This window comes from Thermobia domestica, chromosome 16 (genome assembly GCF_964235325.1).
Source record: "Thermobia domestica chromosome 16, izTheDome1.hap1.1, whole genome shotgun sequence".
Taxonomy (NCBI): Eukaryota; Metazoa; Arthropoda; class Insecta; order Zygentoma; family Lepismatidae; genus Thermobia; species Thermobia domestica.
Window position 1 is genome coordinate 60,995,293 of NC_137469.1, and position 11,614 is coordinate 61,006,906.

Below are 11,614 nucleotides of genomic sequence, written 5' to 3' on the forward strand. Positions count from 1 at the left end.
ATATATATATATATATATATATATATATATATATATATATATATATATATATATATACCAAAAAAATGCAGTATATTCCAGCTGAAAAAAGCGAAGGTGAACCTTTCATCAAAAGAAACAATAAAAAAAAAGAGAGAGAATTCTGAATACATATTTAATCCGTACAAACTACATGAAAAAGAACTCGCGGGCAAAACTGAGCCCCCTTGGTCTTTCTAGTGTTAAGTAAATGTTATAACAATGTATTGGAATTTTGTTATATACGAGGACAATTCAAAAGATAATATGACTTGATTTATAACATAGTTGTGATTACGGTCCAGGATTCTAAGTAGTCCTATAATTCTGGAGCCATTATATACAACGATATAGTGTATTTTCTGCTACTCGCAACGATGAAAAGGCAAATAATAAGAAGATATAACAGAGGTAAGACACCATTATATACGAATTTATACTTTCAAGTTGTGATGAAAATAAATATAATTTAAAATATGGATCTTTTTTAAAGTATGTAATTCCTTATTGTGAATTAAAAAACTTGGTATAAAATTGAAATATATCAATAATACATAAACGAATTGTAGCTGTTTTAACTCCAGCTGTGCCGCGTCACGCATATTCACCAGTCGATCATCTTGTAACTTCATGAAAGTGATCAGGAAATTCCTCTCTACAACCCACATCGTCCCATTTACAATCACCATCCGCACAGCTATTGCTCACAACTTCATTATTGCACTCCTTCGTTCTCACTAACAGGGCTCCCATTATCTCAACCCGCCCTGAGTAGCCCCAGAACAGCGGTTACAAATAACATCATGTAACCGTATATTATGTGAACAGCACTTCATTGCTATCATCACCACATTCTTATGTATTAATGACAATAAATCAATCAATCAATAAAAAAAAATCTGATATCAGTCCTAACACCTTCTTACCATACTTAAATTGATGTCACTGGCCCAACAGAAGGCGTTACATTCTGTGGCCTGCTCAACGTTTGATGGAAATGAAACTGCATTATATATAAAAAAAATGTAATTTCGTTGTTAAGCTATTCAACGTTAATAGCTATTGTTCAATTGATATATTTTATTCTCCTGGAAAAGAACATTTATATATTGTATGCGAAAAGAAATACACTGTTACGTAGCAGATTGTATCTATTACTCGATTTGTTTTACTAGTAACACAGTGAGCACTGCGATATCTAAAATTACGTTTACTTTTCTAGTAAATTCTATATATATTCATATCGGTATGCGAGGTAGTTTACAACAAACAATTACTTTTCTTATAAATTACGTACTAAGGATATTGTTTCATTGTGTTTCTTCGCCTGTCTCATTGTCCCCTACACTTACGACAGAATTAGATATATCAAAGGTGTATCTTTCATAGACCCCCCCCCCCTTCACAATTTTAAAATGTTACATGAGATACTTGAATTTACATTGTTTCGTGGGATAAACAAGGGTCCTTGTCTCCAGATAAAAGGGTAATTTACGAAGTGAAAAAAAAAAAAACTAATAATGGTAGATATTATAATAGCACATGAATTAACTTTAAACCGGAAGACTTAGCTGTGGAAAATTCTAAGCTTTTATGTTTCTTTTTCATAAATTCCTCTGTGAAGAAAACTTAACAACAACAACAACAACAACAACAAAAAGGAATGACGGATTTCACTGAAGAGATGCCTAAGTTTTTGTCTACATGTTGTGAAAAAGCTGTCGATATGCATGATTAGTTGAGGGATGATTATAGCAACACTGCCCTTGATGACTGTACTGTGTGGAGTGTGAGCAAATATATAGATAGGGCAGGAGTCAACTGAAAATCTACCAATGTTCGGAAGACCAATTTTTGTATATAACCACTGCTCCTGTTCAGGTCCTGGTCATGGAGGGCAGAAAACTGATTGTTGAGGATATCTATAACCAGGGTTGGCAAAAACCCTGGTTTTTATTAAAAAAAACAAAAAAACAGTTTTTTTTTGTTTAAACCCGTTTTTTTGGTTTAAACCAGTTTTTTTTTTTTTGGTTTAAATAATTTGCTCTATGTATTTATATCATATATGGACATAAATAAGTTTGTTTCGCCTTGGTGTTATTATGCAACAACCGGGTTATGCTGGAAGGGTCACATAAGCTTAAAGCGGAATCCAAGCGCTTAAGCGCTTCTCGGCTTACATCCGAGGGAAACTCTCCTTCATTTTGACTCGAAACCGGGACTAATTGGCCACAACTGCGATACGTCTGCCGACTCACTCACGAAAGACTCCTGATAAAAATATGTTGTACTGATCTTTACATACTTGTTAATATAATTGTCAAGAGTCATTTTAGGACAAAAAGATAAACAGTTGCAGAAGTGAAACCATTATATAGATTTACATATGGACAATTTCAAAATACTGCAGAGTACAGAAGAACTAATTTAGTCCAAGTTAGTTCACTACGACTTTCATTATTCCAAGTTAAATAAATACGACGACTTAATTTGCGTATCAGTACGAAAAGTGAGTCAAGATACGAAATATTTAAGTCCACTTTGACCCATTTGTACATAAATAGATACCAAAGATACTTCTGATTTCAATAAATGCCTCTCGTGCGGTTTGTATGACGCCCCTTCCCCCAACCCAAAGTACGGCATTACGATGTATTTTATCAATAGTAAACATTATTAAAACGAAACAATATTTAGAATTTTTCTTTGATTGCAACTGCACAATAATAATAACAAACTATAAAAAAAATCACATAAGAAACATTCATAAACTTATACAAGAAAACAAAAGTTGCTTTTGTAGTATAATCCCTTTGAGTAATGAATGAGGAATTTAGGTCTGAATATAATATGAATAATATACGGGAGTGAAATGTGATAACCCACAAATGTATGTCCATCAAGATTTTAAGAACACTTACACTTTTACGAACATTTTTCTCTTTTTGGTTTAAACCAGCCAACCCCGTCTATAACCTGGCTGGAACGTGGAAAGAATTTTGGCAGACCAATGGAAATTGTTCAAGGCCGGTTCACGATAGGCCACTCGACAGCTGAATGAAGACAAGAAGGTCTTCCAGATAAGAAGAAGGCTTTTCACAGGATAAGAACATCGAAGAGGTCGCTCATTCATTCTGCTCGTACGAAGTATCCCCCAGTGACCTTGCCCGTCTTCAAAACTGAAGGATTCATTGCGAGGCAGACATTCTGAGTCCAGAAGTGCCCTTGGAAGTGTTATTTTCTAGTCTCTAAAACATGCCCTTCCAAATGAAATGAAATCTTTAAGTTTTACGTCCCACGGTTATGCCGGTTAGGCTAAAGGAGACGGTGATGATGAGAGATGAGTGAAATGGTGGAATGAATAAAGTGGGAGGAAACGGGAGCACCCCGAGAAAACCCACGAGCACGGTGTTTGTCCACCACAAAGTTCACTTGGCGGGGGCTGGGATCGAACCCGGAACCCCAAGCACCAGAGGTGACCGCTCTACCACTGAGCCACCGCGCCCCCCAACATGCCCTTCCAAATTGACTTCGCAGATGCTTTTGAAAGATAGATACAGAAAACTGCGATGGTGTGTGGATGTGGATTACGTTGAAAAGTGATGGAAATTTTTCACCTAAATATTGAACATCGCCAGAGACATGTAAATGCACGTATTTTTAGTACACACCTTGTATGCCTTCATTGACACAAATATAAAGGCAGAAAATAAACATGGTAAATTTTATCTCAATTTGGTCTACCGTCATCTATACGTATAGCAACATCAATTAATAAAACATCGTGAAGGTTTAACTTCCCTTTCTTTTCTTTAAATATTTATTGCGTCTCCTGTGACCTTATATTTATTATTCTTCCACTTCAGTGCATTATCTTATCTCTGTGCACTTAAGGCAAATTAGGTAGTAGAACTACGATTACTAGGCAATTTGCAAAGAGTAAAAAGGATTTACAAGTTTCAAAGTGTAAAGCAGTTAATCTAATAATTAAAAAGTGCTATATTTTAGTATTTTATGAGTTTTATGATGCATGAATTGCAATGTTTTCGTTGAAAGGGTTATTTTCATAATTTATATAACTAAAACATGATGCAGAAAAAATAAATAAAATGTTTTATCAAAATATCAAAAATATATCTTTAGTAAAAGAATGATGTCATTCCTCAATATTCAATACAACAGTTACTTTATCTTGGATTATAAGCTCAAGAATAGTTTTCGGTTTGAACTTGGTAAAAATCGGATTGTCAAGAAATGTTTACAAATGCAATATGTGGATGGTTCCTCGTTCTCCTACCCTTTATGTGAACTCAAATTGTTAAAAGCAGTGTTATCGATATACGTGAATCATTTCTATCTTCTAAACTTAACTTTCGTAATTTCCAAATTTTCGGGGGCACTAAAAGTTACAATCCTCACGCTCAGCTTTTCTCAGATCATGGTCCGCGGACCATGTGTTTGTGGTCCTTTTTGACTGAAGAATACTTTAAAAAAAATAATAAAATTCAAATATACTACGTATCACACAATGTATCTGAAAATCAAGTACGTATTTAGATTATGTAAATGATAGATTATACAATATAATGGATAAAAATTATACAAATTCTAATAGCTTATACATACGTATTAATATAAAGTATTCTTGATAGCCTTATTAGAACAGCTAATATGTATTTTCTTTTATCAACACCAATATAAAATTACGGAAATTTTAATTAATCTATTTTCAAAATAGAAGTATACTGATATGACTTTTTAAAAAAAAAAAGTTGCTTTCGAAGGGAGCAAAATTTCGTGGCCCGAGAATATTTTGATTAATATAAGTGATCTCTATACAGGGTGAACCTGAAAGATATGCACAAACTCCGGGAGGTGATTCGCAACATCAAAAGAAGACAAAAAGTCCTCTTGCGTGTTGTCAAATTCCACGTCGTATACGAGTGACAGGGATGCTAACTTGGAATCGAAACTCGAATCCTGCCAATTGGAATGGAATAGAAAGATGTGCATAGCGTACACGACGCGGAATTCGACATGTAGAAGGACTTTTTGTCTTCTTTTGATGTCACGAATCACCTCCCAAAATATGTACACATCTTTCTGTTCCGTTCCAATTGTCACGATTCGATTTTCGATTCAAAGTTGGCACCCCTGTCAGTTATACAACGCGGAATTCGACAATATGTAAGAGAACTTTTGTCTTGTTTTGATGTCCCGAATCGCCTCCTGGAGTTTGTACACGTTTCATTTTCACCCTGTAGACACTATCCTAGCTAATTACGATCTTTGTCCAAAATTAATTGTTCTCTATTTGACAACAATTTTTATATAATGGCTGAAGTAGGGAAATACATAACAATTGACTGTTTTTTATCATCAAATAGAAACATGAAGTACGAACGAAAAATAGAAACAAGGGTATATATATTCGGAAAGATTTAAGAATAACAAAAGCATATTTTGAGTACCCAACTAACTTGTTTTAAAAAAGTTTTCTCAACGGCTTGTTTCATTAAATATTTTGTTATCGGCTATATGAGACTGCAACATACAACCTGCATTTTGTGAAAAAATAACTTTTGAGCCAATTGACCAACTCAATTTTGGTACTGTACAAAGAATTAGTTTTCTCCATGTCAAAGAAACTAAATTAAAATTGATCGATTATTTTCCTAGTTATTGACGACAGAAAATATGTGTATGTGGTCATTTATTTTATCGGGTTGCACGTTAAGAAAAGCGACAAAAACAGAACAAAGGATATCCATCTTTCAGATTCAGAAGATGGCCCAAGATTTGTTTCACAGTCAGCATGCGTAACTTAAATGAACTTAAAAATAGAAATCAGATTTTTATGCACTTAAAATTCATCAAATATGCATCCAACTATGCTGTTAAATTACATTTTTTTACACTTAATATGCACTAATAATGCAATAAAGGGGTATTTTCAAACATGCAACAAAACTGTGACAAAGTTTTGTAGGTGATATATACACTAACATTGCAAGTGTATTTTACATTTCAGGGACTCCTCTTCCGACTGTATTTTTATAATAGTTACAGTTTATATACTCCTCACTTTTCAAAACACACACAAATTGAGATTAAAATGAACGCAATGATATGAGAGCACGACATCTAGTCTTTCTTCATAATGGTGTTTTAGAGTGTATTTACACCACACGAATTAATACGAGCCTCACTTTTCTACATGCTTCCACAGTATTTTATATTATTTATTTATTTATTTTTTTCGTTTTTAAGGATTTACTCCTTCCCGCAATTAGCCTTACAGTATATCACGAGATGCTTATGTACATTTTTTGGTGTCAGTTTGTGTCATTTGTAGCCAGAAAATCATCTCTTAACATCAACAGATATTACTGGACAATATTTATAGAGAGGAGCAAGTTTAGTGTCTATATTTTCTAGCAAGCTGAAATTTAACTTTGAAGAAATTTTCTCATTGCTTCAATTGTTTTGTGGTCGGAATTTCTGGCAATAACATCCGTCAATTTCTTTTCCACAGAGTGCCGGAATTTACCAGGAACTGACCGGAGCTTGTGCTGAACTTCATCAACCATGAGTTTTTATCAATCATATTTCTCTTAACATCTTGGCAATTGTACGCATCTTTGCTCTCCTGCTCGGTTGCTAACATTATTGGTCCTCCATAAACTTGGCACTCTTCCATCCTTCTATGCAAAATGTTGTTCTGTTGCATAAACATTTAAATGCATTGAAAATACAAACTAAAACTGGATTTAACCCTTTTAGGATTTCCACTTTGTGAGGTAAATTTTACTTTAACTCAAACAGCTAATGCTTCCTTACTATTTATCGTAGGATCATGGTTGATACCTCGTTTTTTTAGGATAGAGCATACTTTCCAACGGTACCACTCGCTTGTCCGTATTATAGACCAGAAACAGGAAAATCTGGAAAAACTGAGATTTTTCGGGAAAAAAAAATCAAAAATTTTTACGCTCCTCTGACCCGGGCTTACGTAGGGATCTAATTTTTTAAAAATGCGTTGTTATGTACATAATACGTGTGCAAAATTTCAATCTTGTATCTTGAAAACTAAGGTCGGGAGAAATTTTTGAAAGTCCGAAGGTGACCCATTTTTCATTGTATATATATATATATATATATATATATATATATATATATAGTTCAAAAATGTACTACGTCATTACTATTGGACATAGAGTCACGGTTCAAACGCCATTTTCTTCATTTGACTCCAACAGTATCACTCCGTATCATACACCTGAACCGTAAAAATCGGGAAAAACTGGAATTTTTTCTGAAGAAATCACTCCCTCGGATCACTAGCGCCCCTCGGGCCCGGCCCCGGTTTCACGCAGGGATCTTAAGAAAGAAAAAAAAGGTACACACAATCTTGTATGCAGAGTTTTAATCTGAAATCTTGAAAACTAAAGGCGTGAAAATTTTTGAAATTTGTCTTTAAAAAAAGTCACGCCCCTCCGCTCACACTTGGTGCCGTCAAGTTACAACGGTACGTTGTATATTTTTATATTTTTTATTACTTGTAAACTTGTAAAGTTGGGCGTAAAGTATTTTATATATGTAATAAACTAGATTATTTTTTGAAGAAGAAGAAAAGATTAGTTAGAAATAATATCGATTTTTAAGAAAGAAGATATTCATATGTTGTTTAATTTTTAAATAATAGGATTTTGGTGTCTAGTTGTCAGGACAACTAAGTATAAATAAATGGTGTCAAAATAAGGGACGGAGTGTATATTATTTAATGGCTCGAATTAATTTATAAAAGAACCAGAATAGTGATATTTAATCGTTAAATATATGGTGCCGGAACCCGGGAAGGAAGAAAAAGTTGATTTTATCGTTTTATATGGTGTCCGAAACCCGAGACTGCGTGATTGTATCGTTTCGAAGTTGAGTAGAAGCGGACAACATTGAGCCAAATACCAATTATACTCTGTTGAGGAGTGGCCGGATCATTTACAGAAACAATATGAGTACTACAGATAATGGAACGATCGACAATCCAATAACAAATTCTTCGAACCACATGATGGACATATTAAGGGAGATATCTCAACAGATTAAGGATCAAGCCCATCAAGTTCAGGAGATATCTCAACAGATCAAGGATCAATCTCATCAAGCTGATGAACAATTTGAAAGAGTGAATCAGCAATTGGAAAAGTTGGACCAAAAGACGCATCAGCAAGCCCAACATTTTGATGAGCGACTAGAGCAATTGCAACAGCGTAATGACGCCTTACAACAGCAATTGCAACAAAATATAAATGATCAAATGGGCAAGATAGTACAAAGGTGTACTGAGATTCAAGACTCTGTGGATGCTATCGAGACTGTGGTAGAAGAACACGACAACGGAATTAAACGGTTGCAGGATGAATTGAATTACATTAAAGAAAAGCGTATGCCAGAAGGCGCAGTGCAAGATGGTGGGCACACGAATCCTGTACATCCCACATTTATCGGTTGGGAATCTACACGCCATCCCAGAACAATTCTTGAAGATAACCAATCCTCGAGTTGTAATGAAGATAGCACGGAAGGAGAAAGAAGAGTGAGACGATCATCTCATCAGAAGCGAGCCCATCACAGGTATTTAAAGGTTAATACAAATAAATATTTGCGATTTAGTGAAGTGAAATCACTTACAAAATTTAGTGGTGTACCGGAAGACATAACTACGAGGGGATTTCTCGAAAAATTTGAGGACGAGTGCGAACTAATGGGTGTAGATGAATCTCAATATTTGAAGTTACTGCCTCGTGTATTGTTGCCACCATGTCTAACTTGGTTCAAGGCCATTAGGAATAATCTTCGTATGTATTCCGACTTTAAAAACGCATTGCTTTCTAATTATGAAAACGACTTTATGATAGCAAATAGACACGTTGTTAAGATCGAAATCCTTCAATCCCAAGTTACATAGGAATATTACAGAATTTGTGATTTCTACATTTAACGAGTTAAGAGCGTTAAATCCGGGTCATCCAGAATCACGAATCATTGCTTCTATCCGGATACTATTGCCTTTTAGATTACAACAGCTTTTAATGTCTGCGCAATGTGTTAACTTTAACCGTCCAGAACCGTCCGTTAACTCTGATAATGCTCGTCCAGAATTATGAAAGTCAATTTGTAGTACAAAACTTAATAGAGAACAAGACACAGGTCAAGGCAATTCGGGTCGTAATTATAAACAACAAGCTCCAATTCGTAACTTAAGTATACAACCAGAAAATACTTTTAATAGTAGATTGAACGATTACAATGCTACCGGTAATCAGGCGCAACCGAATCATGGAAAAGTAAACAGGAATTTCAGAAATTATAACCGGAATTTCAGCAGGAATAACAATCGTCGCTTATTTATACAAAATCGAGGTACAGATGGCAGAAATTACTTGGATAGGAAATATACAGATGACAGTAGTTACACGCATAGAAATCCGAGTGCTGTAACCATGCATAATCGCCAAGAAAATACCCAAGAATGCGGAATACAATGTAACCTAACTGAAGCTATGAGACACCGTGATTTGGGATAGATTGTGTTGATGTCAAATGGATTGAATTCGCGTTGAGACAAATGGAAATATTTTATAGATATGAGAGTCGGTTTGTATTTTACTTTATGTTATTTAATCTTGAGTTCATGTCTATGATCGCAGTTACTAAATTTATGTCAGCATATGCCTTAATATTATGTGTATTACTTATTATTTGTGTTTCATACTATTTATGTGTTTTTATATGATTGCCAAAATGCAATATCAATCACATTATTCATGTTATGATGTTAATTATTATTTTATGTTCTGATTATTATCGATATTTCAATCTCAGTTTATATTTTGTTTAACTAAATCTTATATTCGATCATTTCTGTGTTCAAAGAACAACTATATAAATATCGCATACATCTTTTTAAAACCTCCTTCATGATGCCCAAGTAAATAATTATTAGATTGTAACAAGCATTCAATGGCCCCAAAAAGGACTTAAAGATCAAATAACTTGTAAATCAAATTTCGAATGTGCCTTATCGTCGTTGAAATGTATAAATGAATGAAAATGATGATAAAGTTTAAAAGAAATATGATGGTAAATATGGTAATAATATTGTTATAGAATTAAATATAAAATATATGTATAATTATATGAATTGTAATTTTTAAGTATACGAGGTGAATTCGAAAATTTAAATGATGAATATGTAAAAGTAAATGGTCCAGAATTCTTTTTCTTTTTATTGAATAAATAAATAAAAAGAAAAGTCCGTCGGGCGCCATTATATACAACGGTACGTTGTATATTTTTATATTTTTTATTACTTGTAAACTTGTAAAGTTGGGCGTAAAGTATTTTATATATGTAATAAACTAGATTATTTTTTTTTGAAGAAGAAAAGATTAGTTAGAAATAATATCGACTTTTAAGAAAGAAGATATTCATATGTTGTATAATTTTTAAATAATAGGATTTTGGTGTCTAGTTGTCAGGACAACTAAGTATAAATAAATGGAGTCAAAATAAGGGACGGAGTGTATATTATTTAATGGCTCGAATTAATTTATAAAAGAACCAGAATAGTTGATCACCCGGTTCCAAAACGCATCTGGAGTGTTTTTTGGTCCATCCTTGATTTGATTTTTTTTTTTTTTTTTTAAGTCGGCTTAAATACCTGTTATAGAACCTAAATAAGCGATCAAAGAAGATACTACGTCATAGTAACAAAAGTTATCAAAAATCCTAAAAGATTAAGCTTACTATAAGTATACATCTGAAATAAGAACTTATAGAACATGCTAAATAAGCTCTTAGTAATATATGCTTTTAGCGTTTGAAATACGCATTTACATGTACCACATTTCAAATTCGAGCTATGTTATTGTTGTTATAAACTTGTACCAAGTTTAAGAGAGTTTCATATAAGCAAACAAAATATGCATTTGCATAAAATCCTATGTCTACTTATAAACCATACGTATGTAATGGGCGGTCTGTTTATACTATCCAGACCCAGAGAAGGGATTAAACTCTACTCTGCCAATATAGGTGCTTATATAATTAGAACACTTCGAAATATCTATATGGATAATACAGAAAATAATTGTGTGAAGTGAAAAAGCTATGAGCGTTGGAAAAAAAATAGGAGATTTAAAGAACAATACTGGAAATAAGTGGAAAATAAGTATTAATTGTTTAAAAAAGGAAAGGTTATAATGAAGGATGTGGCAGAGGAAGGAAAAATAAAAAGAAAGAAGATCGCAATTAATGAAAGGCACTAAAGAAGGTAATTATTACGTCAAAATAAAGAAAGCAGTAGTAGGGATCAAAGTACATGGACATTCTCCAGACTACATGAAGAGGCCGCTTTGTAATAGAATAACTGGATACTGCTTTCTCAGTACAAACATATTCTACCTAGACTGTTCTTACATAAACTGTTCCAAAGATTGACTAACACAGGATTCGAATATAGATAAAAGTAACCTTCATCACATTTTGCAAGTTGTATATCATTTTCGCTCGGTGAGGAAACGAAGTCCTGAAA